Genomic DNA, 14,664 nt, shown 5'->3' with positions numbered 1-14,664 from the left:
GTATATGCTTTCAGTTGTACACTTTATTCCAGAAGTATGTAGTATATGCTTCCAGAAGATCATAAGAGACCTGCAAATGTACTTCCAGGGCCTTAACTAAAGCTGAGGTTTCCATACAAAAAAATGGAAAGAAGGATTGACATATACATGGAAATATATCTGGTTTTATTATACACAGAAAACTGGAAATACGTAGTACCCTGACTACAGCTGTATTGGTCTGTTAGTTAGGGCTACTATTAAAGATAAACAGTGCAAAAAATTTGAAAGAAAGTGGAAAACTTTTGAAGTAAAAGTTGCTGGAGAGATGAAACACATAGCAAAGAGAAAGGGACGGATTAGATCTGTATTTATATTTAACATTGTGTTTAAGTGGAGAGGTCTCAAATCTTAAAGCACCATTGCAGCTAAATGGGTATACATCTGCAAAAGTCCATTCTTGTGTTTGTGGCCTTTACTATTTTCATTGATGACTTGGGGGGGGGGGGGAAACCAGGGGGGAAAAACCTCAAGGGGAAAAAAAACCTTTGGGAAACAGTTAATTCAAAGGACCAATGAAGAGCAATCTTGGGGGTTAATCAGGTTCCAGGAAAAAAAAAAAGCTTTGATACAGCTGGAGAATTTAAATCAGGTAATTATCGGGCATGCCACAGCTGAAAAACTTTTGGGTAATCATTCATTAATATCATCAACTACAATGTACAGCTGTGATCAAAAACAGAAATAAGAGCCAAAGATACCTAAACTGGAACTCTGAATAAGAGGGAAAAGCTAATATCTGATGACAGCTATGGGAATATAATTGAAAAGATCATGTCCTGTCTTAGTATTCCAATAAAAGAAAGCTGCTGAGGAATGAGAAGAGGTTTGGAAAAGAGCCACAAGACCGATTAGAAGATTGGTAAACATGCCTTAGAGAGAGGTCCCAGGATTTAAATCTATTTATCTTAGCAAAGAAAAGGTTAAGAGGTGATTTGATCTAATGTGTAAGTAGCTACATGGGGATTAGTAATATAATAAAAGGGAGTTCTTCAGTCTATTTTAACAAGCACCAGTAACTGGAACATGGATCTAGACAAATACAGAATTGAAATTTTTAACCATTAGTATAGATAACTACGTGAAAAACTCCAAAGACTATGGAGAATTCTCTAATTACCGGAAATATTTCAACAGAAAGATTAATTAGTCTATATTACCTCTAGCTTATCCCGGAATGGGATAAAACAGTTTTGAGACACTAGAGAAGAGACTGCCACCTAGTTTTATTGCTGCTTATACAATCCTCTCAGAGGCAATTACTAATTCTTCCTTAAGATTTTTGTACTTTCACCCACTGCAGTCACTATAGCACATTCCTATTAATTATATTTGCCCTCCAATAGCATTTCAGTGTTATTCAGTGTATCTCAGAAATTCCACCTGATGAATATACACCTATATATACAAACAAGACATACGTTTTACAGCAAGGATCAAAGAAAACCAAAAAGCTTCTGTTTCCACAAAGAAAATTCAAGCTTACATTTAAAAAAAGATTGACTCAATGAAATATTTTCTGCATGTCTCTCAAATCACTCGTTGCAAGATTTTTTTATGAAAGCTGCAAACAAATTCAACAATGGTGCTTTATAAAATAATAAAACCCATCAAAGTACACTTCTGTAGTAAACAAAAATAAAACTAATAATTGCATCTAGTTTGAGTATACATGAACTTCAGGGTGCTTGCTTAGCATCCTCAAAAGAAAGGGAAAATAAATCCTTTCTCTTAAACCACGAAGAGTTGAAATGCATACTCACCACAAAAAGATTGCTTATTCACATCCCCATTAATCTTGCCAAGAAGATGCATCTTCTGTGATTGAGAAACTCACACAATGGCAGGATTCGCTAAGCTGTAAGCGCTTCCCTCATCCAGACTTTTTCCTTGTACAATGCAAGAACAGTCTTTCTACTCCCAGAGCAAACACCAAAACTTAGCATGGAGGTTTCTCCTTCAGCCTAGAAATCAGTTGTTCAGGAAGCAACTAGTCTTTCCAGATCCTTCAAAAAAAAGCACAAGCATTATCCCCATTTCACATATGGTTTCTATAGCACAGCTCAAAGTCATGTAGAACCTCAGGTAAATAATCAAGGCCTCCCAGATTTCCTTGTGGTTTAGCTCTTGGAACACACTTTTTTTTTACTGCAGATCCACATCTACTGTTAGGTGAAACAGGTGTCCACTTAATGCTAATTTCCAGCAAAGCTGTGCCAAATGTTCATGATTACACAGGAAAACAAAACAAAGAGAACAGTGATCTTTTAAAATGCTGGTACAAGACTGTTTTCAAACCCCATATGTACAAGTTTTAATGTATTGTTTACACTATTTTTGGGGCACCACCTACCTTTAGAATGCAGAAAACATACCAAAAAACCTCATTTAACTTAGTCTGAAATCCTGTTTTAAAAGAAGGATTCTTAATAATTCATTACTAGTAATAATCTTATTATAATAACCTTATTTTGTGTGACAGATATTACAGGACCCTAGAACAGACCTGAGTTCAACTCTGAGTGTCACTGCACAGATAGTTAACTAAGCTGTAGTCCACCAATGCAACACAAATCAGCAAAAAAGCAGCATTGTTGTCACATTTACAGACAGGAACTGAATCACAGACAACAGTAAACAGAAAACTATTGGTTTTGTCTAGATTAAGTCACCAAGAACCTTTATTCAATGAAAAAGCCATATAAGCCTGTACACATCAGCAGACTCAGAAAAATTTAGAATAGATTTTCTCTACCTAAATCTATGCATTGCTAAACCAATTTTGAGTAGGAAGTAGCAAAACACACACTTGAGAAATTACAAGCACATTCTACAACAACTCATGCAGTTCCTGGATTAATCATACTAAATTATACTTAGAAAGTATGCTATTGTTTTTCTTCCTTTGCAGTTAATTCCAGAACATAATTTGGTACTCTTGTTACAGAAAATGTTGGTCTATAAAGACCAAACTTACAGTGAAAAAGATGCCTCTAGCATAGCAAATTTACATTTTCTAATAAAAACAATAAATTTCCTCAAAGGAGATAATGAATTGTTTTCAATGGAAAGGATCCCAATGAACAAGAAAAAGAAGCTCAGAGCCTTCATCACATATTCTCCTTTTAAATAGATACAAGTGAAGAAAAAAATCCTAGTTGGGAAATTTAGAACATGCAAGAAAAATGTTTGTTAGAGTTATTAAGCACTAAGAAAACCTACTCAATAGGTCAAGTGGCTGTGTGCAGTACAGATGTAACTGATAAAAGGAACAAATCAGGCTGCAAAACAAGGAAAAGGTAAACAAGGGGATTCAGTGGGAGGGAAAAAACCCACTAATATCCTAATTATGTATTGATAACGCGGACTTTTGTTAATTCTCTGAAGTGATGCACTCATCAACCTTTGACATTTTGCAAAAGACACCTATATATTCATAATGAAGATTTGTGACATGAGCTACTTCTGTATTTCTTTCTTACATTTCAGGATTTAGGTTGAGGATTTTTTTTTTTAACCTTTCATTTATAATCAAATTCTGGTCCTCCCCACTGGCAGAAGCTGCACACAAACCTCTCCCACAGTGTCAAATTATTCCTTGCAACCTCATCCTCCTCCTTTATTCAGTAAAAAAGTGAAGTTAACACACTATTTTAAGCAAATAATAATAAAACATCAATTTTCAGAACAGCCAATGCAGTTTCTGACAGAGAGGAGACTACACCAGTAAAAAGGCCTTTCCTTTCCTTGGGTGAGGGCTGGACTAAAACCACAGCTTACAACAGCCTTAAGTATTCAAGTGGTCATCAACAAATGAGACCTCTGCAAACTTAAGCACTCCTATATTATTTCTCAAAATAGTGAAAAGCATATTTATGAACATGTGCTAGTTTACAGATGCATATGCAAACACCACAAAAAGACGACAACAAAATTTGAGAAGTAACGTAAAGAACTTTCACTAAGGTCATGCTGAATAATATGATGTGTGAATTTGTCTGATAGCACATGAAAAGAATTTTAAACGAAGAAATGTCACATACTGTCTGCTGCAGAGACAAATGCTGTTTACTGCTTCTTCATCAAAATTTTCCAGCCAAATAATGCTTGCAACATGTAAGGAAGTTAAACAAGGAAAAGGTTTTAAATGCAGACAATTCAAAAGGGTATTTTAAGATTCACATGAATATTTGGGGCATGGGGAGAAAAACCACTATAATTTGTATTTCATTTCCTTATATTAATAATTCATTGCCATATAACAATGCAAATATTATAATAAAAATACTAATCAGTTGACCTCAAAATTCAGCCCAGCAGTTATTATGTATTCAGAACAATATATAAGCATGCAGTTCAAGGGTACATACAAATCTCTTCTGTGTCAACAGAAAACTAAGCATGTGCTTAAGTGCTCTCCTATGTTATTTAGCATAACGTTTTATTTGACTGGCCTATTCCTATTCTAAATCTAAAAGACAAAAGGGGAAAATACTAACAAGAAGTTCAAGAATAATGCAAAGAATCCAACTGAAATAAACACATTCTTACTGCAGTCCTCTAAGTGGGCTAACATGGACCTTGGATGCAAAATCTAGGAAACATCAAGTAGGAGTAGGGAAATGATTTAATGGCAACATCTGGCATTAGTGAGGCTTCTACTGATTCATTTCTCCATGATTCAGAAAGGTTTCTGACAAACTGGAAAGTATTCAGAAGGAAATTACAAAAATAGTCTTAAGTCTAGAAAATCATTTGCTGCATAAAACCAAAAGTTAAACCCTTTTATTTCAGAGCCAAAAAGGTAACGGGATGCTTATAGTATCACATAAAAGTATGTATACAAAGAGATTTGGTAGCATTGTAATTTTGTTCTGCCTCCCTCCCCATTGGTGCAAACCAAAGATATGAAGCCAATTGTAGATATATTTAGATTAAAAAAATTTTAAACAGCAGGCCAGCTATACACAACTGAGACATTTCTATAACTGAAGGTTCTTATATCAATGCTAAAAGAAACATACACTAAAAAAGATCTAAGGATTTCACGATGTTTCTCTTGGTTAAATCTTCATAGCTTGTATAACAAAATGTATCACACTAAGTCTAAATCTACAATTGACTATGGGAAAGAATCTAACCACCCCTTCAGGAATGATTTCCCTAGTTATTAGATCTGCAACTTCGAGCAAACATTGTATTGCAATATATTCAACTTCAACTTTATGTTCCAAGATTTCAAAGCTAACATTTATCATTATAAAGCAGTTAGAAGACTTTTAGTTTCTTCATAGTTTCTGTGATCTATTGGATGAGACCTGTCTTGTGGACATTTAAAATCTTTAAACATACTTACATACATTTATTATCTGCTACTTTACTACTTACATTTCTTTGTATACCTCTTTACATTTACATACACACGCACTAATTTGATTAAATCACATTTTCCTTTGTGTCTTTGAAAGAAACTTAGATAAAAGCTATGCAATCCCATACTTACCATTTTCCTTGGTAAGTATCTCATGTTTGCCAACCTCCGTAATTATTTTTTTTAAAAAACACATCTGCTGCCCATAAGGAAAAATAAAAGTACAAAATGTCCCTTCAGATTTGAAAACAAGTTGTTATCATACATGTCTCTCTTCATGTTATAAATTATGTCTCAAAAATGTCTCTACCACAGTTCTGTTAGCCTTAATATGCCTATGCTAGATACGTATTACTCTAGTCCGTTTGTGTAATTTTTTTTTTTACTATTGCTGGCTCCATTAATAAAAAAATAATTTTGAAAACATTAACAGTCTCTTTCATGCCTCTGCTGCCACAGCTTCATCCTGATACATTCATGTGTCATCTGCAATGCACTCCAAAAATAAAGGCACAACCAGTCAAAATATTTACATACTTCCTCATGAAATATTTCACACAAAGACTTAACAGGCATAAGTAAGCTATGATGAGTATGTTCACTTATCTTCAGAAAAGTAGTTTGAGAATTTCCTGGCATGCAGAAATAAGAAAACTAAGCCAGACATCAATTTCTGGAATGCAATGTAACCCATTAGCCTTCCTTTTTCTTTTCCCTCTGTCCCTCAGAAAGGATAATCAGCTGATACCCACCTTTTTTCACAGAATCCCACATACAGTGCCATGACCCAACTTATCAAATAAGCACATGCCTCCTCAGCAGGATCGAGAAGTTTGGGGTTCTTTTAGTTTGATGGGCGATGTCAGTTCACATAGGTCTTCCCTTCATTCCACTTGCTAGACTGGGAACAGAATCAAATCTAACATCCATGTTAGCTATTTTAAATTAGATTCACTGCAGGAAACTAATTGGAGAGAGGGGACCCATGAGACTCTCAGTGGTTTGATATTTTCATCTTCCAGCAATATAAGAAACAGTATGTTTCTTGCAAAATAAAAAAAAATTCCATATGGAAAGATCCATACTACTAGGCGACTAAATTAATTTCTGCCCCAAGTAAAGTAGATAGACTGGTACCAGCCAGAATATATAGGTTTTTGTTTAAAATATAAGCCCTTGTTTAATGACATTTAACTTAGTGGAACAGTTAAAACAGGAATATTTATTTCCTAATTGCTTTGTTCTGCTAAGTGCTCAGCACTTGTAGCACAGCAACAATTAGGAGCATTCAGGCACCTTTCAGGATCAAGTTCCATCACAGAATATAGATATCAGTTAGTGTTACAAATGAAGGGCATAAAGCAAACAAATGAATTCATGTACCATCAGAATTGGTGTACAGAGGTTAAAGAAAATCGATTACTAACAAGTGATACATATGACAAAGGCAGAGGAAGACAACCAGCCCAGAAAATTAATCAGCATATAAATTAATCTTCTTACCTAAGAACAAATTGGAATCTGAAGTATTGCTTTCAGTATACCAGAATGCTAAAGCTTTCTGCTGGAAGAATACTAACATGGTATAGCAGAATTTCTGAACTCCTGAGGTTTGATAGATATTGAAATAAGAAGGAGGAAAAAAAAGTTTCCAATTTTCTCTATTTACCTAGTTCTACAGGCTTTATTTAGCTCGTTAGAGACAGTAACATCTTTGAATCTTGATTGGTTTGCTCAGTGTTAAGACTGAACTTAAATAGCTGTAAACTTTATAACCATTTATGCACCAAATAAGCTGCTTCCACAATGCTATAAAATGAGATTTAAAAAGAAGACAGACATGATTACAAAAAGAGGGTAGTGGTATGTATGAATTAATGTCATTAATAACCTATATTTTTTCATTTTCCTTCTTCTGAAAAGTTCTAGATTTTAGATGTTTATTTACACACATTAAAATGCTTTTTCCTCGTAACTCATCCTGCATTCTGTCAGCTTACAAGTCATAACTTTGAAAAAACCTGTTTAGACATTCCTTTGGACGAGCGCAATTCAGTTGTTCATACAACCAAACACCTAAAGAATGTGATTTTTTTTTTTTTCCCATCTCTCTCACTGTCTAATGGACAACTTACTGTATAACCATTTGCTTTGTTGCTATGGAATCTACCATGTTCCATCATACCTTATTTAATCTAACAGGAGTAGTAAAGACCGGGGGAGTGATTGATTTCCCAGCTTGACCAGATGAACTGTTCTGCAAGCAGGTCATTTGTGAACTGTGAACTAGAGGTCATTCCAAAGACTTACAGAGATCCCGCCTAGTAAATTCAAACAGTGCAGCACAGTATCGGGTTAATTGCAGAAGGTTATGTAGCCATATCATGAGCACTATGCCAAAACATGGCAAACCCAGTAAATCAGGTGAAGCATTAATGGAACTATACAGCATTGGGCCCAAAGCTGTTCATCTTCCAGCTAAACTCAAGTCTCTGTATCAAGCTAGCTTTACTACTGTTGTTCACAATTTCCCCCTACCTGAGAGAATAGGTCATCTTTATTTCTCCATTTTTTTCAGTAAAATAAGCATGAATATTTCCCCACCTGATGGATGGAGCTGAGGTACTGAGCTTCCTTTAGCCAGCCCTTGTGGCCTCCCACTACAAAGACAGCCTTAATCTCTATATTCCCTTGCATGTGCTTGTCTCTAGATACTTTTACAAATCTTAAATAAATTAGAAAACATATCTGCAGAAACAGTTTTAAGTTACTTTCTTAAGTCCCTAATAAATTTTATAAAATAATCCTTATTGGAGATTTACAGTGATGTGCTTCTATTTTTATTTTATAGACAGGGAAACTGAAGCAATACATAGTCTATAAAGCTATAAACTAAATCACCTATAAACTTAATTTTTAGACAATCATTTGCTGTCAACATTAAAAAAAACTCTCTTAAATGGATATGTCTTAACAGTGCTAGGATTATTCATGATTAATTTAAAATAAAGTAGAGGCATGTTGAGAGTATAGTTTTAAACAAAACAAAGATAGCTAAAGCACAATATAAAGATGCTTGGTTTTACTTTTTCCTTATACTTTTCTAACTATGAATGGATTCTGGGAAAGATTACCAAATAGAAAGCTTCCATTTCACCCTTTTCATCATGCAAGTGAAAGTTTGAAATTAAAATGTCTCTGAAAATTTGCAAAACATTTAGATCTTCATCTAGAAAATGCTGTGAATAGATACTGATAACACTTGGTATCGTACTGGGTAAAGGAAAGAGAAAGATACCTACCCATCCGCATCAGACCATATTGGGAACAGCTATTTTCACACCCTTTTGTAACTACTAATTTGCCTTTTGTTCCTCAGTTAAATGTGTCCTTCACTTCACTTCTTGGGGAAGTCCAAACAGTGACCACTACTACTCCTTTGTGGCTTTTAAACCAGGCTAATTTGAGTATCCCATTTGTCATCACAGGTTCATAAAAATGCTTTGATACAGGTAAATGGGAGCAAGCAGTTAGTACAGGCAAGTTTTATTACTGCACTTACATCAGTGATTTCCCACTACTTCTAATTCTTTATCTAAGAAAATTTCCATAGAACACAAAAATGAAAATACTTACATTTCAAACTGCTTTGTGTGAGATAACTGAATAAAGAGATACAGCAGCTGGTACTGAACAGGTTACATCCTTCCTAGAAGTCTTCATAGCCCTTCTAATTATATAATTAATTTAAGATGTTTTTATAGGCCAAACTGAGAGGTACCCCAACAATGCCTAAAAGCACAGTGCTACCTCAACTGGGACTGGGGGGAGGGAGGAAGTCTGTATTACTTAAGCGTCTATGCATGACAAAATGAATGATAGATATGTAACCATATTAAGCTGAATAAAATAATTACTCAGTTTTGATTTAGAATTAGACTATTGACCAACATGATGAGAATTAAAACATGTGTTTGTTTCTGCAGCAACTGTTGCATTTTATAACAATTTCATTGAAGATGAAGGGGTTACTTCACTTCAGTGCAAACCAGAAGCAAGCAAGGTCACAAAGGAATGTGTAGCTGCAAGGCTAAGTGTCTTCAGGATAAAGCGAGGAATTGAGGTCATAAGAACTAAGGTCTTGGCTACACTGGCTCCAGGAGACATTGTTTCTCAGTGAGCAAGAACAGCCAGTACACAGAGCTTTTACCTCCTGGTTGACCACTTCAATATTTTGACTGATGTGCAGATAGGACAGATGTACATGGCAATTTTTTTCTATACTTATTTCTGCTAATTGTGTACTCTACTAGTACAATAATAGCAAAGATAGCACACTAGTGTTGTGGCCAAAATGGTAAGGCAGGTCTTAGTTTATGTACAATGGCCAGGAGATGAGAGGCAGCTGAAAGAGTCTTCTCTCTCTACCAAGCTAGCCCACATACTATTACATCCCAAATCTAAGAGTCTGTAATAAACACTATTGGAATAATTTCATATGACCCAAATAATATGCAACCTATGTGATTAGCAGGTGTGAGGAATGCTATTGGAAGCAGTGAAAATGCTATATCCTTAGGGCTTTCCTAGAATGGCTTACCTTTAGAAGCATCAGAGGGTTCCAGAAGTCTATTAAGATTTACTAAGATATTTACTCTTCTTTAGCTATTAAAAGGAAAGATCTCCCTTTGACCTTTCCTTTTATTTGCCTGACATTCTCTTACAATAAAACACCTGGGCCATTCAAAAATAAATGCCGATTTAAAGTTTTCTGTTGCCAAACCTTATGATTTACTATAGCTATTTGATGGCATGTTACTTAAACATTTCATCTTTCAACAGTACCAACATGTAACCTTAGAGTTAAAAAGAATGAACATTAAGCAACTACTCTTTGGGTAACTCTACAGCCATTAAAAAGGTTTCATGAAATGAAATTACAACCCTGGTAAAACTATTTAGTGATATACATTGTTTTCAGATCAACAGATTAGTACCTTAAAGCTCCTTCATTTATTCAAAGATAAGAAACTAGACATAACTGCATAAGTCCCTTCTTCCTTAGCCATGTTCTTCAGACCTGCCTAGCCTCGACAAGCCTGGTATAGAATATAAAAATAAATGTACTGAGTCTGACCAGAGATTTGTGTGGTGACTGTGGCCATAGCAGTTGGCAATGAAATGTATATATGCACAGAGCACGGAATGGGGGTATTCTTTCTACTATCTTCCCAGCTTTCAGCTGCTTCTGTGGGTCTTTGCAGATCACAATTGCTTTCTAGGAGTATAAGGGAAATGATGTTCTGAATAAAAAAGTTAAAAAAAATTAAGAATCTTTCACACTGTCCATCTCTCTTGCGCTGTTGGCTTAAATTTTACAAAGATGTCAATCACCAAAGTTGTGGGTTTTTACTATATTGTGTACTCCTACAGGAACACAATTTTTAAAAATTGCATATCATATTTTTGAGATAAAATTTTAACCAAAGCTTTGCATTATTCTTATTAATTTCATCTGATTAGATTACTTGGATTAGGGTACTAAAAAAGAAAAGGAAGGAACATGATTCTTTACTTCTTTGCATAACCATTCAGCAGTTTTTATTGTACAGTACAACTCAACATTTTGTTCTTTGCTTAGCTCAAGGAAAATTTAATATAGTTTGGAGATTTCTGGAAGGAATCTAATCTTGTTCATAGCCATATGGAAAAACTACAGGATGCTCACTTTAGATTTTGTATTAGTCTTTATTCTTACATTTGGCTATTACCACCATTCGTCTGGGTGTGATGACAAAATTGCCAGAAATAGGCAGCTTCACACATGGTATGAGATGTCTCGCTAGGATATATTCCTTCTTCTGAGTCGACAGTTACTATTTGTAGAGTTTTATATCTTGTTTTTACCATTCTACGCAAATGTTTTAAAACGTGCTTGTAGGAGTCCTTTAAGACATAGTCCTTCTCTCACAGAAATTAATAGAAAAACTCCTACTGATTTCAGCCTTGTTACCAGAAGAAACCATACAAAAAGCTCCCTTGCAATTTCCCTTTTTGGCCTTTGGGAGTTTTTTCTTTTTCTTTTTTTTTTCTTCCCCCCCCGCCCCCACCTTTTCTTTTGGGTATCGGTTACAGCCAAAAATCTATCAAAGAGCAGCCACAAGCTTCCTGAATCACTCTTTAAAGTTCATACTCCACATCATTCTTACCTTCCTCCCTTCCACCTCCTCTTCCCTTCTATCATCAGCATACTGAAGAACCACTTTCATGCCATGAAACATTTTCAAATATTGAGTTTGATCATAATTTTCTCTTTGATGTGAAACCCACATTGTTTCCACAGTCTTTCTCCCAACCACCATTTTTTTCTTATCAAATCTCCTTTATATGGAAACTAGACTTCCTTTCTGTCAGCCCATCTGAAGAGGGCTGTTATGCATCTGGCAACATCAGCAATGAGTTAAGAAACAGAAAGTAAAATTCCATTCCTGCTCAAAGAAACTTTGTTCAAGGCAAATTCCTAATTCAAGGCAGGCATGGGCACCAGTTAAATACACCAGGATCTAAGGAGAAACACAAAGCATTTTCATTTATTTGTTTGGGTAACAGTGTGACTAGACACATTATCCTTCTGACTCTTAGAAAGGCCATGAAAGGAAGTTGAAGGTTGGCACCTTCCAGAGGGACCAGTATTTGTCTAGGCAGTTGGAGAAACAGATGGTGACAATAAAGTCATAGAATAAATTCAGTTGGAAGGGACCTCAGGAGGTCATCTGGTCCAAAGCCCTGCTTGATGTAAAGCTAGTTTGTTGTATGGTGAATTCTATTGCCATACAATGAGTTGTATGATGAATACCCAACTGAAGTCAATGACATCAGATTCCAGTTCTATTGCAGAGAAATAAAAGCCATCTCCTCAAGATAAAACACACTAAGGAAGTAGAGAGCACTATAATTCTGGCAGGGGAGATTTTATTTCAAGAAGATGAATTATTCTTAAAGCCAGAAGAAGGAGGAAATATTTCGGATCCTTACATTTTCAGACTGAAAGCATTTTATGATCTGTTACAGTGGATCCTATACTACTCCTACCCGCATTTGAGATAACATTAATTCTCAGAATAGAAAGAGATTTTCTGAATGGTTGATTAAGTTTAAGCAGTTCACCTTTATACAAGACCCTTCCATGCAATAGACTTTTCTACTGAAAATTCTCTTATTTCTTTAACTAGATTAAGACAGGCTTTGTCAGGAATAAGGGGGGAATCTGTATTATAGAAAAGGAAGAGAGAGGGCAAGGGAGGCAATATTCCTCAAAGTTTAGACTGTAAAGCTATTCAGTAGTTTAGAGCTAGGCTATGTGTTCTTGTGCACCACCAAGCACTTGACCCAGACTCTGGGGTAATTTATAGCTACAGCCTTTCCATCCTTATCTAGTTAGTCCTAGCCACCTTACTTCTACCAGTTAGCACAGCCTAAAACAGCAAGTACACAAAGATGTAGGCAGCCCTGAGAAGAAGCTGAAAAAACTTACTAAGACTTATGAATTTTCTTCTCCTTTGTGTTGGGGAAACAATAACTCGAATCTTGTCTCCCTCAGTATCATCACATGATAAATACAGTTATCCTTATATGCAAGAGAGCCTGAACCCACTACTTTGGTGTCCTGCCAGTGTACAGCCATGGGGTTGGAATCAAATCCCTGTCCAGAGTGCTGAAATACACGGGGTTTGGAAATAAGTAGAGTGTGCTTCTAGCCTACCAGTTGCTTCTAGCTTGACTCTGCAGCTCTTAATATTTACACGAATTTAAATGCCTAATAAAAGAAGGTGGAATAAAATTTTAGTTTCACAGATGAAAGATTTGGGGTAATTTCTACCTTGGCTTTCTTCCTTTATATGTTCTCCCAGCTGTTCAAGCTTTTTGTTCCTTCCTTACGGTTGGCTCTGATTACTTTCTACCGTTTCTCTTCATATTCAGCTGTAGAACTACCCTCAAATACATCTCAAGGAAGTTGAGATCCATGTACCTACTAACCCTTTATACAAAACACTTACATTTTCAGATCTGCACTGAACTAAGAATAAAATAGAATGTACTACGCAAGTTGCTTAATTCAGAAGCTGCCCAGGTGGGGAAGATCAAGAGTGACAGACATCTTGCTCTAAAGTAATCACATTTTGGGTGGACTAACTACCCACAGGAACTGAAGATCCAGATTTTCACTAACAGAATCCAGCATCTTTTGCTCATACTGCTTCCAGCTGGAACAAGAAAAGTGCAAGAAACTTTTGTCTCACTGAAATGTTTTCAGCTAGCTTAGTACTTTGGGGTTTTAATGCAGAAGTAAAAATTCAAACTCAGTTCTCAAGATCTGTAACAAAAAAATCAAAACTTTTCTCATGCATTCTCTTAGTGTTGGGGATGAGTTACTTAGTATAAGTATTAATGTGCTCTGTTATGATGTCTAATGTTTTCATTATATATTGCATGCCTTTGAAAGAATTATTGGTACAAGTACTGTAAGATCTATAACAGAAGATTTATAATACACAGCCAGTAGAATTTACTGGTATAGCCCTTTTAATACTCCATTCCCTTCCCTGGTTGGATTGTACATTAACATCAAGATAAGGGAGCCGATTCATCTTTTATGCTCCTCTGTTCCTAACATAACACATTAATTTGAGATCTTGTTAGCTTTTGTTTTTCTTAACATGTTGTTAATGCTTCCATTTCATGATTTCAGGCAGGTTTTTAATTTGCGCCAACACATCAAAGGAATATGAAAAATATAAAAGCAAACTTAAGAGTCTATCATCAAAATAATTAAGAATCACAGAATCATTTAGGCTGGAAGGGACCTCTTGAGATCATCTAGTCCAACCTCTCTGCTAAAGCAGGATCAGCTACAGCAGGTTGTCCAGGCCTGTGTCCAGTAGGGTTTTGAATATCTCCAGAAATTTCTAGAGCACATAGTGTAACAGTATTATGCCCATTTGCTCATTTTCTTCAAAATTAAATAGACATCAATGCCAAGGAAGAGAGAAGAAAGAATTTGGCCTTTGTCTCTAGCATCTATAGAATAACTGTTCCTGACATTGTGCAAACAGTAGCTCAATTTTTTAAAAGCATACCGTGAATCATTCTAGAGTTTATGAAATACTTCCTTGAAATCCAAAAGGAAGTTTGGTTTTTTCTGGTGGTGTTTTGTTGGGGTTTTTTGGGGGGGGGAGGGAAGGGGGAATGCTTTT

This window comes from Haliaeetus leucocephalus, unplaced genomic scaffold (assembly GCF_000737465.1).
Source record: "Haliaeetus leucocephalus isolate CR32 unplaced genomic scaffold, Haliaeetus_leucocephalus-4.0 Scaffold173, whole genome shotgun sequence".
Lineage (NCBI taxonomy): Eukaryota > Metazoa > Chordata > Aves > Accipitriformes > Accipitridae > Haliaeetus > Haliaeetus leucocephalus.
Note: the sequence above shows the minus strand (reverse complement) of the source record.